Below are 18,960 nucleotides of genomic sequence, written 5' to 3'. Positions count from 1 at the left end.
TCTACACCTTGTTATCTCAGATTCTCCAGCATCTGCAGTTCCTACTATCTCTGCTTGAAAAATTGGTTTGGTACTGAATATATACAAATCAAAACTTACAGATTTCCATCCATTTTGGAACCGGTTCTGCCCACTTTAAGCCTATTGGTTGAGCGTTTGTCAGTTTGTCAGTATGTATTTTTCATTCTGGTTGTAAGAAACAACGGGATCTTGATCAGATGGAGTTTAATTTAGATAAATGTGAGATGCTGTATTTTGAAAAGGCAAATCAGGGCAGGACTAATACACTTAATGGTAAGGTTCTGGGGAATGTTGCTGAACAAAGAGACCTTGGAGTGCAGGTTCATAGTTCCTTGAAAGCGGAGTCGCAGGTAGATAGGATAGTGAAGAAGGTGTTTGGTATGCTTGTCTTTATTGGTCAGTGCATTGAGTATAGAATTTGGGAAGTCTTCTTGCATGTGTACAGAATATTAGTTCGGCCACTTTTTGGAATACTGTGTGCAATTCTTGTCTCCCTGCTATAGGAAGGATGTTGTGAAACTAGAAAGGGTTCAGAAAAGATTTACAAGGATGTTGCGAGAGTTAGAGGGTTTGAGCTGTAGGGAGAGGCTGAATAGGCTGGGGCCATTTTCCCTGGAACGTTGGAGGCTGAGAGGTGACCTTATAGAGGTTTATAAAATCATGAGGGGCATGGATAGGGTAATTAGGTAAAGTCTTTTCCCTGGAGTGGGATAGTCCAAAACTAGAGGCCATAGGTTTAAGGTGAGAAGGGAAAAATTTAAAAGGGACCTGAGGCACAACTTTTTTCACGCAGAGGGTGGTGCATGTATGGAATGAGCTGCCAGAGGGAGTGGTGGAGGCTGGTACAATTACAACATTTAAAAGGCATCCGGATGAAGATATGAATAGGAAGTGTTTAGAGGGATATGGGCCCAATGCTGGCAAATGGGACTAGATTTATTCAGGATATTTGGTTGGCATGGACGAGTTGGACTGAAAGTTGTGTTTCCGTGCTGTATATCGCTGTGACTGTATGTGCAAATGATTCCTCTAACATTACTTGGCAAACATCATAATGCTAATAAATTGTATCTTCATCATTACTAATAGTTCTTCCTACCAACCATTAATAATATGTTAGATATAGTATTGATAGAGCTGACTCAGCAACATAAAAGATTATTCTGAATGATAAATTGCAATAGTCTTATTTTCATCAAGGTTGAAGAAAGTTCATTTCTGTTGTTCAGGTTATACAAAGCATTAAACTATAACAAAATCACTGGGGCTAAAAACTGTCAAAATAAATGGAAAGCTGCCAAGGTAAGTTGATTTGTAGCCAGTCATGGCTAGTATATTCTCCGTAACTTGAAGTCATATCCTCTTGCACCCGAGTGATATCTTGGAATTTGTTGGCACAGCACCAAACAGCAACTGTATTTGGTAACTTGTTCTAAACATCACACTTGCATTTTCTTTTTCTTGCATTGCACATGATAGTTCAAAATTTCAGTGCTGAACTCCACAAAGTGCACGCACATGCAGGAATCTGGTTATTGTCACCTTTTTCTTTGTTTACAATATTCTTCTGCCATTTCTCGGTAAAAGATATTGATTTTCCCATGCATCAAGCGAGTGTATGTGTATAATACGTTTTGGACAGTCCTCCCCATAAATGGCTTTGTACGTCCATACAGCTGGTTTGATGTGTCCTGCAAGGTACCACAGAGGTTTATGACATGTAAGAGGTTTGATGAAATTTCACCAGCATTCCCCATCAGGCCTTCTGGAACTTAGCAACATTCTACAAAACTGACAATGGTTCCCATGGAATGCGTTGAATTCTATTCTGCCTTTGCAGACTTAAATCTCTGGCCTGAAATTGAATTGTTTCCATAGAAAATAGAAGAGAACAATTCCAAGTCAAACAACAAAAGTACCAACATTTTAGCCACTTTTCTAGAATAAACAGAGTCAACCAGGACAAGGCCACTCACAATTTAATATGATTTTAATATATAACATCTGTTTCTATTCATTTTCTACCCTGTATCTGAAACAAGATGTATAAGGAAATATTTTGACCTCATTTCATGAAGCAGGCCCAGAAAGCATAATTGATGTTGGATTGCCAAAAATGCTTTATTTTGTTATGTTAAGACAGATAAATGACATACAGAATAAACATAAGCAAGCTGTATAGAATTGATATTGATAGTAAAGCGAGATCTATTGTATTTAATTAAGAATACTTCTGTTAATGCTAAAACTGTTGTTTCTTTTTCACTAGTCCAAAAATTCACATGCTAAATACCAAGAACTGCTCGCCGAGCTAGCTGGTTGTAGTTCATTTGCTCGGCGAGCAAATCAACAATCTCACCCACAACCCAAGCTACAAATCTTTGCAAGAACCTTAAAAACCAAGAACATATTTGCCAGTATAAAAAAACCTTTGATCACTGAAAGATCATTTGACTTTCAAGAATAAGCAAAATCTATTTTTTCACATCACACATCTGTTAAAATGTTTGTACATTTCCTTTATCACCCTTCTTCCTTTCCAGAAAGTAATGATTCGCAGAGAAACGCAACTGTATGAATGCCAGCAGCATTATTTTTCCTCAACCAAATTGATGTTCCACAGTGAGCTTAGACAGGAATACCTTGGACCAAGTGTCTGATCCTATCCTTACTAAATGTTCACTCAAAATAAGGAGCCGGGGCACTGAGTGTGGATCCACAATGGAAACCTTAGTGAGGTTAGCTAACTCAAATCAAATATGGGATCTGTATGATTCAATACACAACCAGCAATGCATTCATCAATGAAAAAAGTACTGTGGAAATCTGATAATAAAATCAACAAATACAGTAGACAGCAATACTCAGCAGGTCTGGTGGTATCTGTGGAGAGAGAAAAACAATGTTAACATTGTTCTGCGACAACTCATCAAACTGGAAAAAGTTAGAAACATCATAAGATTTTGAACAAGCAAAAGGGAGAATGGTTGTGAAGAAGAACAGTTCTGTGACAGGATGAAGGTCAGGAGAGATGAAGGGCAGAATCTTATAGGGGCTTGAGTAACATGGGATGTGGCGAAACATGTATGATAATCACAGGAGAAGATAGTGAGATTTTTCTTGACATTGGGAGGAAGTGTTGCATTTTCAAACAGAATTCTGAGTGCTGACATGAGATTTTCACAAGGGGGTGGTGTGCCTAATCAAAAGGAGATTATTGCTGGTTAACAGCCTCATTAACAATGAGATAGTAAGAACTGCCAATGCTGGTGTCAGAGATAACACAGTCTGGAGCTGGAGGAACACAGCAGGCCAGGCAGCATCAGAGGAGCAGGAAAGTTGACGTTTTGGGTCGGGACCTTTCATCAGAAATTTCTGAAGAAGGGTCCCGACCAGAAATGTTAACTTTCCTGCTCGTCTGATACTGCCTGGCCTGCTGTGTTCCTCTAGCTCCACACTGTGTTATCTCATTAACAATGAATCTTCTCTCATTAATATGCAGATTCCTATTCTATCATCCACATGAGGAAACTAGAAGTTAACAATTCCTGGCGTGAAAGTCAGAGTGGAGACCTGGCTGCTTTCAATAGATCTTGCTTTACTATTAATTTTAATTCTATACAGCTTGCTTATGTTTATTTTGTATGTCATTTATCAAGTCTTAGGATAACGAAATAAAACATTTTTGGCAATCCATCTAAGCCATCTGGCAACAACATTCCAGGGCACATTCCAGGCCACTCGCGTACTCACCTCATGCCCATGGACCTTGGTGTCTGACAACTGCCACCTCTTAGAACCAACATTACACCTCTCCGATCTATTTGCACAATGCTTCTGCACTTTAAAGCTGCACTTCTGGGGGCCAGCGGCATCTATCATACTCCAAAGACAGTTTGCACACAGGGACATGCACCCAGCTCAGGCACCAGATCAGATTGCATTTGAAAGCTGCTCATTCGCTCTCACTCATTTAGCACCTACCTGTATGCTCACAGCATGCTAACTTTTCCTCCTAGCACAGTCGCAGAGACGGGCTGTGTGTCTTGCTGGAGTGGACACCTTGCTGTACAGCACATTGCTATGTCAATCTCTCAACTGCACCATGGGCCAGCAGTTTAGACGGTAAACACACTGCATGTGCTGCAAGCAAACAGTCATGTCTCAAAGTGGCAGTGATACTCACCAAGGTCCATGGAGGTACCTGCCATTCAGATGCCCTGGCACAGTAAGTCTGGGGCATTTGCTAAGATCAATTCCAGGGGCTTGGCCACATTCGCACATCCGGTCGGAGTCCTCTCCATCCAGGAGTTGTGCCTCTGCAGTCTGGAGATTGGATCATGATCAGCCCTGAGGCTTGGTAGTGGCACTAACACATTCGGGGAGAAGTAGATGCAGCAGTCAGGGTTATGGGCACTTTTCATGTGCGGCTGGCCCATTATGGGTAGAGTTGTGGTCAGTCTGTAAGGTCAATCCAATGAAGGCAAGATGTAAACAGGCTTCGGGGGAGAAAAGGGGCTACTGCTGTGTGAATTTTTGAGGAACATATTCTCAGGGGTTGGGGGCTGCAAGTTGGGAGGCAGGGGATGACAAGTGTTATGGGTGGGTAATAGTTTCTGTGAGGGGGTGATGTCACGCTAAATCATGAATATGGAAATGGGGTCTGGAGGGGAACAGTTTAACACGCACTTGGCCTGGTCACCTCAAATGTCAGGGGCTGCGGGTATGCAGGTGGAGGCTGATACAGACAAGATGGGCAAAGCTAATGGGGTACACGGGAAGGGCTATCAGGAAGGGGATTTGGATGTTCGGGGCCTCACCAACACATAAAAGCAGAGGCTGGAAATAACTGTCCGAGGATTACTCACCATCGCCTTCCATTGTTCTGAAGTTGTAACTACACAGTGGTAAAGAAAATGGCCATAACCACACCAGGAGCGATAAGGGTAAGTGCCTTGACCTGTGAGGGAAGTGCTATAAAATCCGGTAATGTGAGCTCTTCAAGGGGCAACAATATTACATATAGATCCATTTACTGCAGAGGGCACACATCTGTAGAGATCCTTATGCATTGACTCACTGTGTACTATAACCTAACAGGCCAAAGCAACAGACTCAGGCCTTATTAGGACTTGGGTCTCCTGTGGTGTCCCTATTTCTGAGCTGAAGATACAGATTCAAGTCTCACTTGCCTGAGATGTCTCAACAGTTTGATAGAAAATATCTGCTTTGTGGGAGCTAGAATGGCTTGCAAATAACAGCAAAATTGTGGTGTAAAGGAAAATAACAATCTAATAAAAATGATTTCCAATCACATTAATGTGCAGCACAAAAATATCCTAGGCCCAGACACTGTTGACCATTTCATGGAAGATCAGCACATTTGGCCACTGAAGCCAGTGATGCCATACCAACAGCTGTGCACCTGAGCACATGGTGCCTAGTTTCTGGATAGCCTTTTGTATGCGATGGTCACGTTATCTAAACAGCATGCAGCTACTTCTCAGGTCAGACATTTCTTCATGGATCATCATGCATGTGAACTGATATCTGACCTCACAGTGCGTTAGTTACACTAGGGGTTACACAGAAACACAAGCAAACAGACATAGTGGCATTTTGAGATGTTTAAGAAACGCCATACTTTATTTCCAGTGGAATGCCACTCTCAATGCACCCTGAAGAGGTTTTACTGTTTAATTTTCCTCCCACTACATCTAAGGGCAGTTCCAGATTCCACATTTGGAGCGGAAGGAACCTGCCCTTCAATGGAGCACATTGGCCTTGCAGTTTTGGTCAGACAACCCCAGACGTATTTGTACCTACAGGGCCCAGCCATGCTGACTGTGTTCTTCCCAGAGGCAAGTGCACCCTCCACAACTTGAATTCTCACAGTTGTAACAGTTGCAGGCAGGACTAGGCCCTGCGACCTCTGGAGTGTCCTGAAAGGAGACATCAGAGATGCTTGTGGTTGTTCCTGCTCTGTTTGGACGCCTACTGGCATTGCCCTGTCATCTTGTGGGGAAAAGGGCTTAGTGTGAGATGAAGGTGGCCTATCTCTCTGTTGCTGTTGCTGTTGCTGCTGAGGACCAATGGCTAAAGTGATAGAGTGCAGCCCAATGCACATATCCAGCAGACCCTGACACTGCTGGACCTAGTTCTCCATGGCAGCCACCAACCTGTCCATGGAGGCAGCTGGACAATCATATGCTGGAGGCACTTGGGTCCCCAGAATGTGACTTCCTGGTTCTCCTCTGACTTTGTCCATAATCACAACGTCCCTAATTTCCAGCACCACAAGGTCCTCTCCTGCCTGGAGCTGAGCAGATGTCTGGTAGTCCTCCAATTGCCTGCAACCTGGGGTATTTCTTCCTCATCCAGCTGCAGAAATGTGGCAGTGATGTACTCACCAGCTGGTGCTCCCAAATCTAATCTAGTTATACATCCCACCAAGATGGCTGAGGGGTGCAGGAGGCAGCCTAGTTGAGGAACTCTTCTCCTCAGAAATGTTAATGGCCTTTTCTTATAGGATGACTTGTTTGACCCCTGAAACAGTGGACATACCATTTAAACCTGCAAGACACAAAAGAGACGCAGCAAGATTTATACGTAATGTGCAATGAATGACACTGGCAATGGGGTTAACATAAGAGCTGTACTGCAATGAAGAATGGTACTTATTGGGTTGATGGGATGAGTTTGTTTCAGCATTCCCACTGAACGTCTTCTCTGTGAGGGCCAAGATCCTTTCTTCTTGGGGGCCGGGTGGTTGACAATCTTAATGCCAGGCACCCTCCGGGGCCTCCCTGCCCTACTGTGGGATGTTTTCTCCTGGAATGAGAGACAATATGTTACTGAGTGAGATGAAAGTCGATGGCACATCTGTTAGCATTGGTGCAGAGTGGGACCAAGGTAATGAGGGCAACTGAGTGAGTGAGTAGGCACCACTGGGGACAGGTAGGGTTAATAGTGTGAGGTGTTATCTGCAAAGAGTGAGTGAGGGAAGATGTTGCATGCAACAGTGAGAGGGCTAGAGCGTCAGCCTTTTTGGGAGGTGGTTACAGAGATAGAGTAAGTATTAAGTAGCAGAGAGAAGATGGTGGCACTTACCCTCATGGAAGGATGGTCATTGACCTTCTTCCAACATCGTTGTACATTTGTCTGGACTGTGGATTTCTTACTGAGTTTCCTCCGGGTGCTCTGGTTTCCTCCCACAGTCCAAAGATGTGCAGGTTAGGTGGATTGGCCATGCTAAATTGCCCCATAGTGTCCGGGGGTATGTAAATTAGGTGGATTAGACATGGGAAATGCCGGGTTACAGGGAAAGGTAGGGGGATGGGGATGGGTCTGGGTGGGATGCTCTTTGGAGAAGCGGTGTGGGCTTGTTGGGCTGAATGGCCTGTTTCCACATTGTAGGATTCTATGACTCTATGATACTGATGCTCATGGGGACATTGGACCAGGCTGCAGGGTCTGATGGCATGGTCTCCCCTGCCAGTCCTGAAGAAGAGGAAGCACCTCCTATCCATCGCCCAGACAACAAAAACATCCAGGTCCTTGTCCACAAAGTGGGAGCCAATGTTCCCTTGTCTGTCCTGTCTGGGTTAAAGGTGGCAAACCATGCAGTGCAACTCTGGATGACTACTGATCTGTCTTGTGTAACTACATTTTAGGGATGGTACCAGGATGCCAGTTTATTCCAGAACATCCGGAGAGTGACATGTTCTTCCAGCTACTGCAAGTGGTAGAATTGGGCTAGCATTGGACAAGACGGACACCATAAGGGCTTGGTAGATACATATTTGGGATGATGTAGCAAGAATTATCGCTAGGTCTCATGGAGAGAAACTCGCTGTGAAACACAACTAAATTGACATGAAATTATCAGAAGATTCAGCTCAAAATTCAGAAGGTTCCATGCTGCAAAACCAAAGCCAGTGGTTGTGGGCCTGTTTTATTTATTAGTGTTTAATCCACTGCCACTTTCTCTTCCTGGGAGGTCCAGTTTGAAGAAGCGCAGCTGTTTCCTCCAGGCTTTCCATTTGTCACTTCTACCTTGTCCACCCTCACTGTATTCTGTTTCCCTTCTATTGCTCGATCGTATGGCTATCAATTCAGACACTCGGAACTCCTCAAGCTGCTGTTCTCATTACATCCTGAGATTCACATTTTTTTGACTCCCCCTGCCAACTGAAGGCAAGATACTCAAGATACTGCCCCTCACCCCCTTGACTTGTCAAATCTGGCCTCAGTAAGATCCAGACTTACCCTGAAGTTCAGCTTCAGAGTGACACATTTCCCTCTGGGATGCACAACAGTCCCAGCAGTGCTCACTACTTCTGGTGGTGTTGCTGGGACCAGAGAACCCAGCAGCTCTGAGAGGTGACACCTCCTCCCGAAAAGCCATTAAATGGCTACATGGCAAAGCTGCTGAACTAGGAGTGGGCCCGCCTGACTTTTACGCCAGATGGGGTCCTCACTCTGAGCATAAAAGGCACCCTAATGTTTCTCTCTGCACCAATACTGCCTGACTTGCTGAGTATTTCCAGCAATTCTTTGTTTTATCTGCGAATCTAGAAAAAGTGACTTTTAATTCAAAGTGTATTTAAAGCATTGAGTGAAAAGTGACACTGCTACCAGGCCTATGACACAGACTGGTTGCTCAAAACTGGCCTGAGTATTCTTGTTGTACTGCGCTGAAGTGCTAGACTACGGGTGACTGAACTTTTCACATGAGCAGCCACTTCATCTTCTTTTCTCACTTCTGGGGCTAGTGAGGAAATTTCAGAAAGATAAAGCATTAGGAATTCATTGGCTCTGACCAGTCTGGCAATCCCATTCTAAACCATTCTAACAAAGGGTGGGCTTCTGTTTAAAACTTTAAAGTGATTTGCTGACCATTTACTTTTACTTTTGCATCTTCATGTATTTCTGTTCAAAGTGCATGTGTTCGCGATGATTGGCAGCTATGAATACATTTAATACAGGAATTTAATTGATGAATGCATACTTGCTGACCATGAAATTCCAAGCAAGATTCATTAAGGCTGCAAAGGTGACTGTAGAATTGTAGTGAGACTCTGCAAGGTTCACATCCAGCTTCCAGAAACAATTGAAAGTCTTTGGAAAGAGCCACGATGCAGCCAATTCCCACTGTCGAGCACATATGAATGATAGCTGTGCTAACCAATAGGAATGCACAGTTGCTGCTAGCCAGTCTGCAAACTGGATAAAAATCTTTGGTGGACCAAACTGTGCCCGGTGGGCCATATGTTGGAAACCCTGGAGCTATACTTTCCTGTGTCCTGCACTTAGCATGCACTCAAGAACTTCAATGTAATATTTTAATTCTACTGCAAGATAGCTTCAAATTCCACATCACACTTCTTCATTAATTGGGCAAATTATAATGAAATCCAGCCAACTGCACTAGGAAACTTTCTCACCACCTCTCCTATGTCAGGGTTATGCTTAATATCGCACAGAACTGAAATAGCAGAGCCCCGCAGTTGGGCCCCTTGAAAAGTCCCACTTGGTAATCAAATTACACATTCCAGCCAAATGTTGAATGATTATTATCCTCCTACTTACTGATGTGTACAACATCAAATCCTCTCAACTACAATATGTGGCATCAATAAGTGTAACTTTAAAAATGTCAACATATAAAACCTTACAATCATTTTTTTGATATTGCAATAGACAACACTGTTTACCATGAGAGTTGCAACTTTAAAAGAAGGAAATTATTTCCTATTTAATGGTTTAGCAAATGGTGAATACTTTGACTTCCACATATATTGCTGTTTCCTCCAGTAACACTTCAAAATGACTGTGAAATACCTTGGCCTTGAAATTACTCTGCAGAATACCAGGATTTAAATGCTTATTTTATTTGTCTAAAAATCTTTTGTTGCTGTAAGAGCTGAGATCTTAACCCATTACAAAGATTGGTGACTGTGCAAATAGTGTATTCTTCTGAATTACAACCTTTACCTCATGTTTGCTCTTTGGTATCCTGGAACATAATTTCAGAGTCTTTGTTTAAAGTTACTAAAGTTACACAGGACAAAAAATATATCTAGTATCATAAAAATGGGAACTTCAGAAGAATGTGGTGATGGGACTCATATCCTATTAAACTGTAGTATAATTTTAATGCCAAAATATTTCTAACTTTGAAATGGTATTAGGAATTTAATTAATGCATAAAGATGTTAATGATTTTATCCTTTGAATCCTACACCTGAAAATATTCCCACTAACAACATTTGTCGGGGTTTTCAACCAATTTCACCTATTTCCAATCATCTATGCTTTTGAAGAACAAGGTGAAATACATTTTTTGGGCATTAAGAATGTAGTCCACACTATTGCATTTATAATTTTTGTTCTTCATTAGTCTTGGACATTTCGACAAATCTACCAATGGAGAATGCACCCTAGCTTAAGATTAAAGAAATACATTTCAGATATATTTTTACATTATGAGGTGGATAATGGAAACTCTGGAATATTGTGTAGAGATAGGCAGATTGTTCTGCTTCTCTTTATCTCTGAATTAGAGACAGGCCTTTGGTAGCAAAGTAAATAGTAACATTTAAAAAAAATCCATGATAACATTTGAGCAATTTTTCAGCCCAAAATTCCCTCAGATCTATAAGAAGAGCAAAACAGATATCTTAAGGAAGTTTCAAAGAAAAAGAAAGGGTTCCATTTTAGGTATGAAATTCTGCTCCAGCTTTGTTTCATGTGGTTCTACAAATTCCACAATAGCATTGTTTCATGTTTTTACATGGTGGACAATTTATTTTTGCAATGCATTGTCAGACCTGGCAGGACCTCATAAAACTCAAACAAGTCCTGCTCTTGTGTGCTAAAATTGTTCACTATTTCAGGGACACCCGGGAATGCAGAGGTAACCCTGGATTCTCTTCTAAATCACACACTTAAATACCGTTCATATATCTCTTCTCTCCTCACCTTTAATAAATGTGAGGAGCTCAAGGACTGCTTGTCACTATGATAGAGATCATCTGATCAGCTCCCTCTGCTATCCCATTCCACTACTAACTCTGTGCCAAATGTCATCTAAGCTTGTCCCTGGCTTAGCCCTGAATCAGTAACTTTTTCTAATTTCTTGCCCATCTTCCTTCATGTCATCTCTGAGTTCACCTTTTCACTGTGCATATAGAGGTTTCAGAACATCGGTTCTGACAAAGAGTCATCAGACTCGAAATGGTAACTTTGTTTCTCTCTTTGCAGATGCTGCCAGATTTGCTGAGTTTCTGCAGCATTTTCTGTCTTATTTTGTCTATGGAACTCAGTTCCTGCTCCTTTGACTCTGTTCCCAATGAACTGCTGACTACTGACTCCTACTCCTGATTGTTTAACTACAAAGGTGAATAGGTTGCTTATGCAGACACCAAGCATTTACTTTTCTAATCAGAGTATTATTTCACCTTACACATCACAAAGCTCCAACACACTGATTATTCGTTCCCATACACTCAGTCAAGTTCTCATGCAACTATTCCTTAATTAACATACAATCCTCAGCTATTCTCTAGTTCCATTTGGTCTCTAGCATCCCTGCCAGGCTCTACTAACAGTGGTGCTTATGTTAGTTGATATTGTTAGAAATTCTCTCTCCTCAAGTAGCTTCCGCTTCTCCTGAGGTATGCCCATTATGAATAATATGTGGGTTGTCATGGACAATGTAAGGCCAAAGCCTGATGAGTCCGAGGTCACAGTTGGCATAGATGCTATGAAAGGCCATGGGTGTGGGTTGGGGGCACGTGTCAACATGCGTGAGCTTGGGGAATGTAATGAGGTCAGTGAGCTTGACCTCTTAGAATATGAGTTCCTTGATTGCCGCTGTTAATCTGGTCTAATCAGGGTGACCTGGCTGACATAAAAGGCTGAATGTCAGGGATATGAGCCCTTGAATGCCTGAGAGGCAGTTCTATTGTTAAAAGCTATATGTTTGTGAATAAAGGGTGATTGGTGATGGCATACTGGCTTCAGAAGAGTTATTTCAGTGGTGACAAGAGTGGGATAGTGTCCAGAGTGTCAACAAAGACAAAAATTACCACCAGCAGCTTTCCCACATCCATAGGAATGGGCAGGTAAACCATGGACTGGGTTGCATGTCGACAAGCAGGTTCTTTCATGGGTTCAAATTTTCAGTTATTGTGCATGCCCACTCAAAGTAGTAGGGTATACATAGAGTCCATTCATCAAACAGTGGACTGACAATAGAAAAATTACACACATCTTTTGCAACAGTCAGAGTGCCAGAGGTATTGGTCACAGAAAATGGCCAATGTTTACCAGCAAGGGCTTTAGTTACTTCATAAAATTGAATGGGATTAAATAGATACAGAGTCATGGAGTCATAGAGTCATATAGCATGGAAACAGACCCTTCGGTCTAAGTAGACTGTGTTCCCAAACTAAACTAGTCCCACTTGCCTGCATTTGGCCCATATCCCTCCAAACCTTTCTTATTCATGTACTTACCCAAATATCTTTTAAACGTTGCAACTGTACCTGCATCCATTACTTCCTCTGGCAGTTCATTCCAAACACAAACCACCCTCTGTATAAATAAGTTGTCCTTCATATCCTTTATAAATCTTTCTCCTCTCACCTTAGAAATATGCCCCCTAATTTTGAACTTCATCACATAGAGAAAAAACCCTTTCTATTCATCTTACTTATGCTCCATATGATTTTATAAACCACAATATTGTCACCCGTCTTCCTCCTACTCTCCAATGAAGAAATTCCCAGACTATCCAGCATATTTTTATAACTCAAACCCTCCATTCCCAGCAACATCCTGGTAGATCCTTTCCAAACCCTCTCCAATTTAATAGTATGCTTCCTGTAGCAGGGAGACTGGAACGACACACAGTACTCCAGAAGAGGCCTCACCAACATCATGTACTATTCAAAGGTCTGAGCAATGAAGGCAAACATACTAAATGCCTTCTTAACCACCCTGTCTACCCGTGATGCAAATTTCAAATTATTATATACCTGAACCCCTAGGTGTCTCTGTTTTACAACACTACCCAGGGCCCTATCATCAATTGTGTAAGTGTTGCCCTTGTTTATTTTACCAGAATGCAATACCTCTCGTTTATCGAACTTAAACTCCATCTGCTGCTCCTCAGCCCAATGACCCAATTGATCAAGATCTGTTTATAATCTTAGATTACCTTCTTCACTGTCCATTATACCTCCAACTTTGGTGCCATCTGCAAACTTACTCACCATGCCTCCCATGTTCTCATCCAAATCATTTATATAAGTGATAAACAAAAAAGGACCCAGTATTGATCCCTGTGGAAAACTGCTAGTCACAGGCCTCTGAAAAACAACCCTTCACCACCATTCTCTGTCTCCTACCATCAAAGCAATTTTGTATCCAATTAGCAAGCTCACCCTGAGTCCCATGTTATCGAACTATACTAAACAGTCTACCATGTGGAACCTTGTCAAAGGCTTTACTAAAGTCAAAGTACACAATATCTACCAGTCTGTGCTCATCAATCCAATTGGTTATTTCCACCATAAACTCAATCAAGTTTGTGAGATACGATTTCCCTCACGCAAAACCATGCTGACTATCCCTAATCAGTCCTTGCCTTTCCAAATGCATGTAAATCCTGTCTTTCAGAATCATCTCCAACAACTTGCCTACCACCGATATCAAGCTCACAAGTCTGTAGTTCCCAGGCTTCTTCTTAGCATTTCTTAATAAAAAAACATTAGCTACCCTCCACTCCTCCAGCATCTCACCTGAGGCAATAGAAGATACAAATATTTCTGCAAGGGGCCCTGCAATTTCTTCCCTAACTTCCCACAACATCCTGGGATAAACTTGATCAGGTCCCGGAGATTTATCCACCTTTACGTTTTCTAAGACATTCAGCGTTTCCTCTTCTGTAATGTGAACTGTTTTCAAACATCAATATTATTTCCCTGAGTTCTCCAGCTTCCATTTCTTACTTCGGGGTGAAAAGTACAGTTCCACACCACCCACCATCCAATGGCCTGGCAGAAAGAACGGTCCAAACTTTGAAGGCTGGACTGAAGAAACAGCCTATAGCCTCACTAGATACCAAGTTGTCATGGTTCTTGTTTAATTATGGGACCACCTGAGTGCAACTACAGGGATAGTACTGACAGGGTTGCTAATGGGGACAAGACTCCGCACCAGGTTAAGTCTGATCTTCCCAGACCTGGGGAGAAAGGGTGTAATGGCATCAGGAACGCCAATGACAAACTCAAAACTTCACTAAGTGAGAGAGAGAGTTTGATACAGGGGACAAAGTTTGGCATGAAAATCATGGAAATGACCCTGCATGGGTAAGACTGACACAAGATCAGAATCAGTGACTTATTAAGTTTGGGTAGGTGTGACGGTCCTGAACAAGCACGTGGACCATTTGAAAGCTGTAAATTTGCAGACTATGCAGAAGCAAAACTTACCCTGCCCCATGAAGATTTCAGAAATACTTCTGTTTATTCACCCTCTGCATCAAACATTGTCCAGTCCTCTGAATCAGAGATGGACACGATGAAAGTAGCTCTCTCAATGTTTCTGCCTCTGGAAGAAGGGAGTGAAAGTCTACTGAGACACTCCAGGTGCAAGAGGAGAGCACCTGTTTGTTAAATGCCTCCTGTGTTGGATTCCGAGTTGGAGGATCCTGTCCCGGTATTAAAATGCCCCAGGAGGCTCTCAAAGGAATCTGACTGTCCTATGTCTGTGGTCTCAGAGGGAAAGGGATGTAGTGATTGTAATGAAGTCGGCCAACTGGACCTCATAGAATATGAGTTCTCTGGTTGGGGGCTGTTAACCTAGTCCAATCAGGGTGCCCTGGCTGACATAACAGGATGAATATCGGGGATATTGGGATCCTGATTGACTCAGTGAGAGGCAGTGCTCTTGTGAAGGGCTATGCATTTGTGAATAAAGGGTGATTGGCGATGGGATGCCAGCCTTTAAAGAGTTATTTCAGGGAGTGTGTGCAAGTGTAAAAAGATAGGGCTGAGAGGGCCTACTATTTAGCAAACCAAATGGGACGTAGCCCCAGAAAATCAAGCTGGGTCTTTTTCCCAGCCTGACTCAGCACTCAGCAGATCCTGTAGCAACCTTTGATCTGTGCCTGATATTTGTGGGTCCAGTTTCACTCTGCAATACTCCCACCCAGGTAAGAAGATGCTGCCAGTTTGGAGCACTATTTCATAAGGCTTTTTATAGCCTGATTCATCTTTTCTTCTACATAACCAAAGTTTTGCAGCCTCTATTGTCATGTTGACTAAGTTAACCAAATCCGGTCTGCATGCCTTAGCTACTGACTGCTCTGCTGAAGAAAAGCAATAAGTGCAGCTCTCGTAGCCTGATTTTTGATGCGAGTATGTATTGTAAAACCATAAGAAGATAGCTTGTAAGTTGCCAATAAGTTACACATTATATTGGAAATGGCTGATGTCTTACTTAAGTACTTACCGGCACATTCATCAATTGTAGGAGATGAATAAAGGTCCTAGTATTCCTGTAAATCTTATCTAAGAGAGGCACTGTGGAATTATTAGTGATAAAATGTTTTGCTGTCTGTGTTGCATTAGAAAGCATAATAAGGCCTGCCTTAATTTCTTCATTTTTCATACGTTTCTGAAAAACAAAATAAGATGAGAATAGAAATCAATGTTGCAGTCACTGGCATGAGCTGGACTTTTCAAGTTTGTTTGGAGTGGGACTAGAGTGGCGGAGGGGTGGTCTTCAGAATCCCATTGCTGGTTGCTGTGCTGGCAAGGCATGGTTCTCACCTGGAACTGTTTTGAAAAAGGACAGGTTGAGAACCAGATAGCTACCCTCAGTGGTCCATTTGGTCTATTTTCCTGCATCAATTGGATTTTAACAGTTTGTAGGCAGGCTTTAATCTGCAGGTAAAACATGGCCAGTTAAGCTGGCCACCTCCCAGCCTGAGGAGTAGGGGTCACCCTTCATTCTGACAGAGAATTCTCTGCATCCTCCATGGCCATTTGGCCATTCCTGCAATATCAGGCCTTCAAGTGGCGTGGTTTCCCACTAACAGCTAGTCAGCTGTGGATTTTTCTTTAATTTATTATTATCTGGTCTGCATGGACAGTCACCATTTTGGGTTGTCCTCTCCCTCTCTCAGTGTAGCAGTTGGTAGCTTCCATCTGAGCCGGTAGACTGCTGATATGTCATTGCTGGGTGACGTCCCAGTGGTCCTCCAGCTTCGGGAGGTCAGACAACCATCCATGATTGGGCAGCAAGTGTGACCTCTGCCAATTAGCATTGTTGTGTGATGACCAATCATAACATGGTGGAGAGTCGAGATCTGAATTTGGACCTGAGCCCAAACAGAAAATCCAGCCTCAGGTCTCAGGTCTCAGGTTAGCCTTACAGTTTATAGGTACACAGTGTAATTACCTTGGTCCATAAGTACATGGTGTTCTATTTACAGGTTTAGTTTGAGCTAATTTGGCAGTGATCAGGCTGCCATTAAATGCAGATTAATTGCACTATTGATTCAAGTCTTTTGTTCCTATGAAAGGCTGTTTTATATGATATAAGATTTTACAGTGATATCCAAAAATTTAAACATGATACCAAATGTGAACGTACAATGCCAGTATCTAGTTGTTTCCCTGTGGTAGAATGATATTCATACTTAATTCCCCTCTAATTAATTTCCTCTTGAAATATATCATGTATTTGCCAGTAAGGATCCAGGAAGAGAGCCAAGAAAGCATCTTGAATGTAGCATAACTTTATGAAGCAATTAACTGCTTTGCTTTTGCCACATCAATCATTTTAGGGCAACATTCTACTTGTGAAGAATTACTGGTGATACAGTCAAAGTTATTTGGGAACAAAAACAGAAGTTGCTGGAAAAGCTCAGCAGGTCTGGCAGCATCTGTGAAGGAAAAAACAGAGTTAACGTTTTGGGTCCGGTGACCCTTCCTCAGAACTTTTTCTTCACAGATGCTGCCAGACCGGCTGAGCTTTTCCAGCAACTTCTGTTTTTGTTCCTGATTTACAGCACTTGCAGTTCTTATGGATTTTACAAAGTTATTTGAGAACTGAAAACACACTTTGATTTGGGAAACTGAAGAAGAATTTTTTTGTGATGTACAAAATTGCATTTTTAATGTTGAAACACATTTTTATGCCCTATAAGTCTTCAATATGAATTCTTAAATTTTTATTTGGGTTTTGCCAGGAATGCTAGTCTTGCATTCAATTTTTTTAAAGGCGCAGTACTAATTACACAAGTTATTACCAGAACATATTTCAATCCTAAGGAATGATAGCAATATAGTAACATTACTGCATTAGTAATCTAGTAGCCCAGACTAATGTTATAGAGACCCAAGTTCAAATCCCACATTGCAAAATGTTTGTCTCATTTATAATCATGAAACTAGTGGATTTTTGAATCCATCTGGTTCACTAATTCCCTTCAGGAGTAAACTTTGCAATCAATACCCATTTGAGTCCAGATGCACTGCAATATGTTTGAGTCTTAACTGTCTTCTGAATTAGCCTAGTACATGTTTAGTTACATCTAATCAAGAGAAGTGAGATAAAAATAAGACCAGATGGACTAAAATTGAACTTGATGGGAATCAGTCTTGAACCATTGGCTGAAGTCCTACTAGCACAAAGGAAGCCAATCATCTGGTACCTTGGCTCACTGAGATTCCTTTGAATAGTGTCTTTAGCCCATGCATCTTCAGTTGCTTCATTAATGGTCTTCTCTCCAACACAAGGTCAGAAGACAGGATGTTCAATATCACTCAAAACTCTTTAAATATTTAAGGTACTTTTATTCACTCATGGGATGTGTGCATTGCTGGATGGGCCAGCATTTATTGCCTGTCCCTAGTTGCCCTTGAGAAGGTGGTGGTGACCCGCTTTCTTCAACCACTGCAGTCCATGTGCTGTAAGTAAACAAGCTAGGCCTTTAGGGAGGAAATTCCAGGATTTTGACCCAGCAACACTGAAAGAACAGCAAAATCCTTCCAAGTCCGGATGGTGAGTGGCTTGGAGGTGGTGGTGTTTCCATGTATCCACTGCCCGTGTCCTTCTGGATGGTGGTGTTCATGGGTTTGGAAGGCGCTGTCTAAGGATCTTTGGTAAATTTCTGCAATGCGTTTTGTAGATAGTACACACTGATGCTACTTAGCGTCGATAGTGGAGAGTAAATGTTTGTGGATGTGGTGTCAATCAAGCAGGATGCTTTGTCCTGGATGGTGTCAAGTTTCTTGAATGTTGTTGGAGCTGCACTCATCCACGTAAGTGATCTGAAGTAATCTGCATCCATATGTAGCAAGACCTGGGCAACATTCAGATTTGGGCTAATAAATGGCAAGTGACAGATATTCCACACAAGTTTCAGACAATAACATTCCTCACAAGATGGCACCTTACCATCTTCTCTTGACATTCAACAGCTTTACAATTTCTATATACCATTTACATCAATAACCTACCATCAACATCCAAGGGATTACCATTGACCAGAAACTGAATTGGAAGAGCCATGTTACCACTGTGTTTACAAGAATAAGTCAGAGACTGGAATTCTGTGGTATACAACTCATCTTCCGATTCCCAAAAACATGCCCACTATCTACTAGACATAAGGCCGGAGAATGATGAAATACTTTCCTCTCACCTGGATAAATGCAGCTCCAAAATAACTCAAGAAACTTGACACCATTTAGGACAGCCCTCTTGACTGACATCCCATCAACCACATTCACACTCCCCCCTCCACCACCAATGCATAGTGACAGTAGTAAGTACTCATCAATAAGATGCATAGCAGCCACTCACCAGGGCTGCTTTGACAATAACTTCCAAACCCATAAGCTCTACCACCTGGAAAAA

This window comes from Rhincodon typus, chromosome 13 (genome assembly GCF_021869965.1).
Source record: "Rhincodon typus isolate 14 chromosome 13, sRhiTyp1.1, whole genome shotgun sequence".
Lineage (NCBI taxonomy): Eukaryota > Metazoa > Chordata > Chondrichthyes > Orectolobiformes > Rhincodontidae > Rhincodon > Rhincodon typus.
This window is presented reverse-complemented; position numbering follows the sequence as displayed.